General features: G+C 44.5%; 1 pseudogene; it reads left to right on the forward strand.

Annotated features, from left to right (window-relative positions):
* The first annotated feature begins 417 nt into the window (after positions 1-417).
* On the forward strand, positions 418-8855 carry LOC129467558 (large ribosomal subunit protein eL30-like; annotated as a pseudogene).
* The last annotated feature ends 1709 nt before the right edge of the window (positions 8856-10564 follow it).

Genomic DNA, 10564 nt, shown 5'->3' on the forward strand with positions numbered 1-10564 from the left:
AATACATTTATTATGTTTATAAAAGTAAAGATTAGCTTAAAGATATCTCTGAAAAGATGAAACTACTGTTAGATTTCAAAAATAACTAAATAGTACTTCTAGAGATTAAAAACACAATAGCCAACATTTAAAACTCAGTGGATGGGTTCAATGGACAATTCAACACAGCTGAAGAGAGAATTGATGACCTAGAAGTTAAATCAGAAGAAATCTAGGATGCAGCAAAGAGAGACAAAAAGATATACAGTAAGTTAGAGAGGCTAAAGCGATAAAGTCTAACTTAAATTTAATCAGAGTCAAGAAGGAAAAGAGTGGATAGAAAAAGATAGTATCTCAAGAGGTATGGGTGCCTTTCTCACTTTCCACCATCTTGGTGGCTGCTCTTGGTTGGGGGCCATCCCACACCTAGGCAGGAAGATGGTAGCCACAAAGAAGATGAAAAAGTCACTGGAGTTGATCAACTCTAGTTATGAAAAGTAGAAAGTACATGCTGGGGTACAAGCAGACTCTGAAGTTGATCAGACAAGGCAAAGTGAAATTGGTCATCTGCTCTAACAACTGCCCAGCTTTGAGGAAATCCAAAACAGAGTACTATGAAATGTTGGCCAGGACTGGTGTCCATCACTACAGTGACAATAATATTGAATTGGGCACAGCATGTGGAAAATACTACAGAGTATGCACACTGGCTCTCATTGATCCAGGTGATTCTCATATTATTAGAAGCATGCCAGAACAGACTGGTGAGAAGTATACTATGCAAATTTTTTTTTTTTTTTTTTTTTTTTTAAACGGAGTCTCGCTCTGTCTCCCAGGCTGGAGTGCAGTGGTGTGATCTCGGCTCACTGAAAGCTCCATCTCCCGGGTTCACGCCATTCTCCTGCCTCAGCCTCCTGAGTAGCTGGGACTACAGGCACCTGCCACAGTGCCCAGCTAATTTTTTGTATTTTTAGTAGAGATGGGGTTTCATCGTGTTAGCCAGGATGGTCTCGATCTCCTGACCTCATGATCCGCCCACCTCGGCCTCCCAAAGTGCTGGGATTACAGGCGTGAGCCATCGTGCCTGGCCTCAAAATTTTTCTTTAATAAAACTTGCCAGAGCTTGTTTTAAAAACATTTTTAAAAAGGGGTATTGGCTGAAATTTTCTACAGCCAATGAACAACATCAATGTGCAGATTTAAGAATCCCAATCAATCCTGGATATTTTGGGGTGGCTTTATAGAGGCAATATAGCATAGTGGTCTAGAACAAAGATTTTTAAACTTTGTAAGCACTATTGAATTCTAGTTTTGCCACTTATTAGCTATGTAATTTTGGGCAAGTAAATTGACCTTTCCGAGCCTCCATCTCCTAATATGTTAAAATAGGGATAGTATCTGATTTATTGGTTGGTTATGAGGAATAAATATGTATAAATGTGATTAGCATAGTCATAGGTCCAAAGTAATATGCAGTACATAATTGGTGATATTTTCAGTAGTGTTCAAAGTAAATTTTCTGATGATGAGTTGAAGTCTGCTTTCCAATAATTTCCATTCATTCTTCTTTTATTGTTTTTAGACAGGGTCTCCCTCTGTCTCCCAGGCTGGAGAGCAGTGGCATGATCTCTGCTCGCTGCAACCTCCACCTCCCAGGCTCAAGCAATCCTCCCACCTCAGCCTCCTGAGTGTCTAGGACCACAAGCAGGGATCACCACATCTGGCTAATTTTCGTATTTTTGTAGAGACAGGTTTTTGCCATGTTGCCCAGGCTGGGCTTGAACTCCTGGGCTCAAGCGATCCTACCTCCTTGGCCTCCCAAAGTGCTGAGATTACCGGCGTGTGCCACCACACCTAGCCTCCACTCATTCACTCTAATTCTGATTTCTGGAGAAGCACAGAACAGGTCTGCTTCCTAGTATACCTATGCATTCATTCTTTAACTTTTTAAAGCTTGTAACTGCAGAAGAGCAGGGCCAGGTGAACATCAGGACTCCCTGACACTGGTCATGATAAGCCAGTGTTTCATATAGTTGCAATAATTTTCTTGGCAGTGTGGAATCTCTCAAAGACAACTGGGAGTCTCAGAATTCTGGAGTGTGAGAGCAGCAGTTGGGTGTTAGAATCCAGCAAGCTCATTCTGCAGGTGAAGAATAGGAGGCGCAGGGAGTGGAAGTGGCTTAGCTAGACTCAACTGGTGATTGAGCCATCCACCTGCCTCAGCCCCCAAAGTGCTGGGATTATAGGCGTGAGCCACCATGCCTGCCTCTGCTCTGTATTTAGAGTAGACTTTACATCTGCCTGGTCAACCAGACCATGATCCAGGGTGCAGCATATATTTTCTTTGTGGCTTGATGATGGATTTTCTAAATTTGAAAATCCTTTCATTTTAATTTCCAAAAGTCCTTTTATAATTTAACTGAATTTGTATAGTGCTTTTTGACTCTTCCAAGAATTCCCTTCCCATGGGAGTTGCTTTAAGTGGGCCTGGCGCTCACTCACTTGCTGACGTTTCTGACTCTGCAAGCCTCCATCTTTGAATTTGCCTGAGTTTCATCACTTCCTTTTATCAAGTTCTCTTGTTTTTTTTTTTTTTTTGTTTGTTTTTTTTTGAGACACAGTCTCGCTTTGTTGCCCAGGCTGGAGTGCAGTGGCATGATCTCAGCTCACTGCAACCTCCGCCTCCTAAGTTCAAGCAATTCTCCTGCCTCAGCCTCCTAAGTAGCTGGAACTACAGGCACACACCACCATGCCCGGCTAATTTTTGTATTTTTAGTAGAGACAGGGTTTCACCATGTTGCCCAGGCTGGTCTCAAACTCCTGACCTCAAGTGGTCCACCTGCTTTGGCCTCCCAAAGTGTTGGGATTACGGGCAAGAGCCACCTTGCCCAGCCTCAATTCCCACCTGAACTCTATTTTCATTTATGCGTTTCATATATTCATATTATTTGCCTTCTTCTTTTTTTTTTTTTTTTTTGAGATGGAGTCTCACTCTGTCACCAGGCTGGAGTATAGTGGCACGATCTCGGCCCACTGCAACCTCTGTCTCCTGGGTTCAAGTGATTCTCCTGCCTCAGTCTCCTGAGTAGCTGGGAGTACAGGTGCGCACCACCACATCCAGCTAATTTTTGTATTTTTAGTAGAGACGGGTTTTGCTGTGTTTGCCAGGATGGTCTTGATCTCTTGACCTCGTGATCTGCCCGCCTCAGCCTCCCAAAGTGCTGGGATTATAGGCATGAGCCACTGCGCCTGGCCACTTTGCCTTAATTCTTAGCAAGGTAAGTTATTTGCTCTTAAAAGTGGGCTTGATGGGAAGGAGATAAACCGCAGCAATATTCTTTTTTTTTGAGACAGGGTCTCACTCTGTTACCCAGGCTGGAGTGTAGTGGTGTGCTCTTGGCTCACTGCAGCCTCAACCTCCCAACCCCAGGTGATCCTCCCGCCTCCCGATCCTTCCGAGTAGCTGAGACCACAGGTGCGCACCACCATGCCTAGACAATTTTTTGTGTTTTTGGTAGAGATGAGTCTTGCTATGTTGCCCAGGCTGGGTCCCAGCAATATTCTACCAGCAATTCAGTAACGTGTAAGCACCACCCACTTTCGCGTGCTTCTCAAACCCCCACTGATCAGCTGAAGCACAACATATGCCTCTCTCAGGGTGTGAGCCTTTATGAAGACTGGCTATTTTATCTCCACTCTTTTTTATGTCCTCATAATAGTGGCTGAATTATCTGGGAAGCTTATACACATTCCTAGCCTATTAGGGGCATACATCCTCTCGAGATGGCCATTTTTTTAAGCTTTTAATGTCTCTGTTTATAGCTGCAACTTTGGTGTTTAGGGTCTAATAGCTTTTGAATTACTCTGGGCTTCATGAAAACAGCACCATTTCATTTTTACCACCATTTTCTGAAATATGCTGGTAAAAATGAAATGGTGCTCTTTTCGTGAATTGAGTTAACTGGGGTTGCACTGTCAGTAGTACAAGTTCCATCCAGCCAGGGCTGAGAGGAATAATTTATGTCTTTTTTTCCCCACAGGAAAAATATAGGCCTTTCAATGTTATAAGAGAAATTTTGTTTAATGCATAGGAAATTACTTTGGCATACAACCCAAAACTATCTGTGGAATAATTTTCAGTATCACTCATGATAATTTTTAATGTGTCAAAGTGGAAAATTGGACTCACAACCCTTGGAAAGCCTCCTGTCTGAGAACTTTTGAAAGCAGCACTGGAATGAGGTGAATGTGTAACTATGCTTCATGTCAGACCCGTCCTGCCATCTTCTGAACTTGCTGGTCACATGAACTGGCTTGTTCTGTGAATTTCATTTTGTGGTGCCATCAAGGTTAGTAGAGTGAGGGTTGGTGGAGCCAGCTGGCTTATTCAGTAAATATCTGCCTTTCTGAAAGGAAAAGAGAGCGAAGAGGCTTACTCCTTGTGTGAATTTCAAATGGGCTGCCTATAGAAATTGTCTACAGCATGTGGCCTAAACAGCCAGGATGAAGGGAAAATTCTTCTGCAAAATCCCTAACCTGAGATCCAATAGCCGGAAACACTTCAGTCTTTTCCCCACTGTGGTCTAAAGGGACAGCAATGTGATTGATGGACACAGTAAGAAGAGGTTATAAACTTAATTTAATGGCAAAGGGTAAAAAATTGCATAGAGGTGATGACATAGGGCAGAAGCTACACAGGTTCCCAGAACCCCAAGGGCTAACCAGCTGATAATATCACTGCCCAGCCTGAGGACCCCACCGGGAAAAGTAGCTTGTCTTTGCCATTCATGTGGGGAAGGCATGATTTAAATTCTCATCCCCCTGCGCCCACCTGCACCTGACTTTGGGGACTGTTTACATGTCTCCCTCCTCACCAGATGCAAGGGATTGGTACAAAACACGCCCAGCACATACAGACTGTTTACAATGGCTGAATTAATCATAATCTCTGCACAACTTATCATATCACTGAACTAGACCTCAGGCTGGAGGTCCATTCCTGCAAGTCAGTAGAAATCATTTCCCTGTTGTCAAAAGACAAAATTAGAACAAATTCAGTTTAAAATATATATAGATATTTTTCATTGAGACAGGGTTTCCCTCTGTTGCCCAGGCTGAAGTGCAGTGGCGCAATCATGGCTCACTGTAGTCTCGACCTCCTGGGCTCAAGTGATCTTCCCACCTCAGCCTCCCGAGTAGCTGGGACTACATGTGTGTGCCAGCACACCTGGATACTTTTTTTATTTTTATTTTTTTAATTTTTTTTAGAGATGGGGTTTTGTCATGTTGCCCAGGCTGGTCTTGAACTCCTGGGCTCAAGTGATCTGCCTGCCTTAGCTAACCAAAGTGCTGGGATTATAGGCATGAGCCAACACACCCAGTTGGCTTAAAAATCTTTTTTAAGATCTGGCATTTATTTGCAATTCTAGAATTGGGGCAACACCTCATTCTATAAGATAGAGCGTTTCGATGAGCCAAGCAGAGGAGATTGGCTTTCTAGACAGAAAAGGCCTAAGAAAACAGAAACAGAAAACAAAAAGCAGATTGGTAATTGCGAAGTTACTTTTCCTTGTAAAGCGGAGGGAACTTCTTTACCGTGCTGACTCAAACTGGCCTGTTTGGGGATTTGGCTATTATCTTTCTCTGTCTCCTGATTTTTTGGAAGGTCAGATAAACAACTTAGTTTCAGTTGGAAACTTCAGCGTGAGTAACTCCATTTTGGTTTGGTCTGTTGAAACTAGTGCAGGAGCTCAGTTCTATCCTAGAGCCTCCTAAATTGTATTGAACACTATCAAATCCCTTTTGGGCAGCAGAGCAACTGCAGCCTAAAAGATTCAGATCATTCTAAACTGAGGGATGGGGCTGTAGGGGCAGAAAGGGGCAATTTCTTTCCTCCCCATTTATAAGGGCCACACCCAACATACTAATACCAAAGACAGGTTAACAAGAGAAAAGCGCAAGTTTATTTGATCATAGTTTCACATGACATGTGAGCCTTCAGAATGAGTGACCAAAAGATACAGGGAAAATGATCTATTTTTATGCTTTAGTTCAATGAAGTACAGACAGGAATGTAGAAAGGGGATTGGACAGGAAGTCTATGGTCTAATGCTAAGAGACTGACGGGGAGACCCGGCGAGGCCTGTCTGTTCAGATTCTCCGTGGCCCCTCTGTGCAGCATTCCTTCGTCTCTGGTATGGGGAAGGACCCTTCTGGGATGAGGGTCTTAATTTCTTTATGGCCAGTACCACACAGAAAGGCAAAGGGGTTAGGGATTCAAGTCATAGTTTTGGACTTTTTGGCTGGCCTTGGGGGAAAGGGGTTTTGGTTTTTATGGCCCACCCTGGAGAAGAGGGATTCTGGTTCCTATTGCTTGCCTCAGGACAGAATCGGAGACGAGGGACAGGAGGGTGGGAGAAGGTCAGGGAGAGACTTTGCGTCTGAGGCTGCTTCTTAAGCCTTTTCTTAGGGTGTGGTTTTTCTGGGCTCCAACAGGGCCAAAATGTCTTTGCTCTGTCCGTTCGACATCCAATCAAAAGGAGCTGGAGTACTCGAGGCTCTAGTTTCTGTCCCCAAAACACATCCCCGTCTCCTTTTCCTTCGGAAGGCCACTGCTCAGCCTCTTTTGATAAAAGCACAGGACAGAGACAGCCATTAAGATGTCAAATAGCTACAACTGCTATGGCTGCCAGGCAGTAGATAAACCTGAGTAAGAAGATTTCACCCACAGATACTGAGTCCTTAAGGCCGAGGGGATATTACTAAAGAACCCTTTCAGGTGGGACCGCCAGCTCAGGTTTTGAGGCAGCTAGGGGTGAACCCGGTCTGCATGGACAAGTGCTGGACACCAGGCTAGCTGTGAAACAACTCGTGTAGAAATGTAGCTTTCACTCTTGGGAGAAGGATGGCCTCGTTACCAACTTCAAAGGATGGAGTATAATGACTGATCCAGTCCCGTGATGTGTCAACCCCTGTAATCAGGGGTGTGGGTCTGTTACCATAGAAGGGTGAGAGAGGCGTTCTAGGCAGAGAATAGCCGTCAGGGGTGGGTGGAATTCGAAGCCTGTTTTTCTGCCTGCAAGCATGGCAGGTGTCCCTTTCCATATGAATCCACAAGGACAACGTACCACCTAGTGTAGGGTATTCTCATTATCTGAGCAATCATTATTCAAGTCACCACAGTTTTTTGTTTGTTGGTTGGTTTGTTTGTTTTTGAGATAGGGTTTTACTCTTGTCACCCAGGCTAGAGTACAATGGCACGATCTTGGCTCACTGCAACCCCTGCCTCCCAGGTTCAAGCGATTCTCCTGCCTCAGCCTCCGGAGTAGGCTGCCACCATGCCCAGCTAATTTTTGTATTTTTAGTAGGGACAGGGTTTCCACAGGTTGGTCAGGCTGATCTCAAACTCCTGACCTCAGGTGATCCACCTGCCTTGGCCTCCCAAGGGGCTGGGATTATAGGCGTGAACCACTGCACCCAGCCGTCACCACAGTTTTTGTTGCTTTTAATTAATTATTTTTACAATTTCAGCTTTTATTTTAGACATGGGGTACCTGTGCAGGCTTGTTACATGGATATATTGCACCCAGGCAGGGTGCATAGTACCCAATAGGTAGTTTTTAAACCCATGCCTCCCCCACCTTCCTCTCTAGTAACACATGGTGTCCATGGGAACCCATGTGCCACCATTTTTTAAAGACTATACCAGGAAGCCTTTTTTTGTTATATGGGGAAATATTCATTAAAGAACTGACCATCTGTGAAATCAGTCCCCATCCAAATGTCACTCCAATGTCAGACGAGTAGTAGTTAAAAGTGTCTAGATTGTGTTCCTTATTTCCTAACACCGTAAGTAAACAGGTGTGCTGACTGAGGTTACCAGGTGAAGTTAATAAACCTCTTAAGGTCTGCAGTGCTGTAGAATGCCAGTTTTATTTTTGGCTTTGCCACTAACTAGCTTTGTGAACTTTCACAAGTTAGTCCTCTTCCCTGGGCCTCAGTTTCCTCATCCACAAAGCTTAGAAGTTAAAACAGATCAGTATTTTGAATCTAGTTGGATATTAAACTCTCCTGGGGGAAGGTTTAATATGTGTTTTCTTTTAAAAGCTCAGAGTGCCCCTCCCTTGTCCAACTAAATCAGAATCTCAGGAGGTGCAGCCCTAACCTAATCTCAGGAGGTGCATCTCAGGAGGTGCAGAGTTCAGATTCCCCAGGTGATTCTAATCCAGTTAAGAGTGGAAATCAACTGGCTGGGTGTGGTGGCTCACACCTGTAATCCCAGCACTGTGGGAGGCCGAGGCAAGCAGATCACCTGAGGCCAGGAGTTTGAGGCCAGCCTGGCTAATATGATGAAACCCCATCTCTACTAAAAATACAAAAATTAGCTGGGCATGGTGGTGAGTGCCTGTCATCCCATCTACTCCGGAGGCTGAGGCAGGAGAATCACTTGAACCCAGGAGGTGGAGGTTGCGGTGAGCCAAGATTGCACCATCACACTCCAGCCTGGGCAATGGGCAAAACTCCGACTCAAAAAAAATAAAAAAAAAAATAAAGAGTAGAAATCATGGAACATGGGGATTCTTAACATTCATTCCATGTTTATTATTATTGGTTTTTCTCACAGCTTAGCTTTAGTCCTAGGGATATGTATAGGTGCAAAGGAAGTGTTTCTATAACCCCATCCCATTCCTATTAGGTTTTAAGCCTTTTTCATAAATAGCTTTCTGAGACACAGTAAAGTTTTTGGGGAAAAAACACACCACCACTGTTTTTGCCACGTTTGCTGTGAACACAGCATTCTCACCTCACACAAATCCATGTTCCAGAGAAACAGGGTGCTGCTGCCTTCCCAGAGAAATGTCCCACAGCTGCTGTGACTAAAAGGAGGTGACAGACAGAAAAGGAGCAGATATGGCAACCGTCTGGATTGAAATAATCTTTGGGCTTTTCTTGGCCAAGGTCAGCCTTGGGGCTCCCATGTCGTCTAACTCCTCTGCGTTGTTCAAAATGGCCTGAAGAACTTCTGAACACGGACAATTCTCCAGCTCGGTCAGGTCCAAGGCCACCGCTGCTCGGGCTGTGCCATCCGCTTGACCTGGGCACCAGCCAACTCCAGGCATGTTTTCCTGTTTTCTTGGTAGAGCGTGCAGGTCATTAGCCTGAAATGTTGGATTGCCATCTTTTTTCCCTCTTGGAAAATGAGACTGTTTTAAGATTATTTGCAGAGGAATTGAAATAAATTGAGTGATAAAGATTTCACAACAGCTGCTTGTCATGGTTAATTATCACAGACAGTCTGGGTGACAAAGATGCTCTCCTTGACCATATTTCAGTCAAGCTCCTCTGAGCCCTGTTTTCAACGAGGCTTTGTCCTTGACCGTGTCTTCGCTGGCCTGGACCAGTTTGAGCAAGAAATCCAGATTCATTGCCCCTAGTCCTTCAGCTAAATCCCTCTGTTAATAATCAATAACAATAAACCAGCGAATATTTATCAGCCTCCCACTACAATGTCTGTGATATGCTCAGAAGTCATATTGTATTGGTTTGCTAAGGCTAATATAACCAAGTACCATAGACTGGGTGCCTACAGTATATGTATATATACCATATGGTGGATCCACAGAAGAAATCTATGCTGTCACAATCTGGAGGCTGAGTCTGAGATCAGGTGTCCACAGGGTTGGCTTCCTCCGAGGCCTCTCTCCTGAGCTTGTAGGTGGCTTTCTCCCGATGTCTTCACGTGGGGGTCTCTCTGGGTCTGTGTCCTAATCTCCCCTTCTTAAAACAACACCTGGCATATTGGATCAAGCCCACCCGAATGACTTTATTTGAACTTCATTACTTATGTGAAGACCCTGTCTCCAAATAAGGTCACAGTCAGGTACTAGGGGTCTGGATTTCAACACATGAACGGTGGGCGGTGGGGGGATAGGGGAGCGATTCAGCCCATAACATATTGGTAGCATAGAGATGTATTTGTAATTTGATGTAGGATGGAGATCTATTGATATTTATCTTCAATTTGTTTTTGTTGCTATCGACCCATCTGGAAGAAATGAAATACTTTCTCTCATCCTCTGGAAGCCTGAGCTCTCCTTTTCCTGGGAGGGAGAGTCACTTGTTTGCTTTACCGTTTGAAAGAATAGAAGAGGCTATTCCAGGACTGAGTTGGACACCCTGGAAATGATTCATCCAGAGTTTTGTGTTTAAAAGGTCTGTGCCCTGAAGGGGATTTGCTGTATGTCCAAGAAAGGAAGGACTTAGAGCCTGGAGATTAAGGATTTAGGAAGGGAATGGTTTTGTGAAGTGGATTCTTTGAGGCTGGGAAGGGCAAGCAGGAAGTAGGGTGTGTAGCAAAGAGGACCACCCTTGATCAACTGAATCATAATCTCAGAGGGTGCAGCCCTAACACGTGCAGAGTTCAAATTCCCACGATGATTCAAATCCAGTTAAGAGTGGAAATCAACTGGCCAGGCGCGGCGGCTCACGCCTTCCTCCCTCCCTCCCTCCCTCCCTTCCTCCCTCCCTCCTTTTATTTTCTCCTGACACAGGGTCTTACTATTTTGGTTTCAAACTCCTGGGCTCA

The sequence above is a fragment of the Symphalangus syndactylus genome, chromosome 18 (assembly GCF_028878055.3).
Source record: "Symphalangus syndactylus isolate Jambi chromosome 18, NHGRI_mSymSyn1-v2.1_pri, whole genome shotgun sequence".
NCBI lineage: Eukaryota > Metazoa > Chordata > Mammalia > Primates > Hylobatidae > Symphalangus > Symphalangus syndactylus.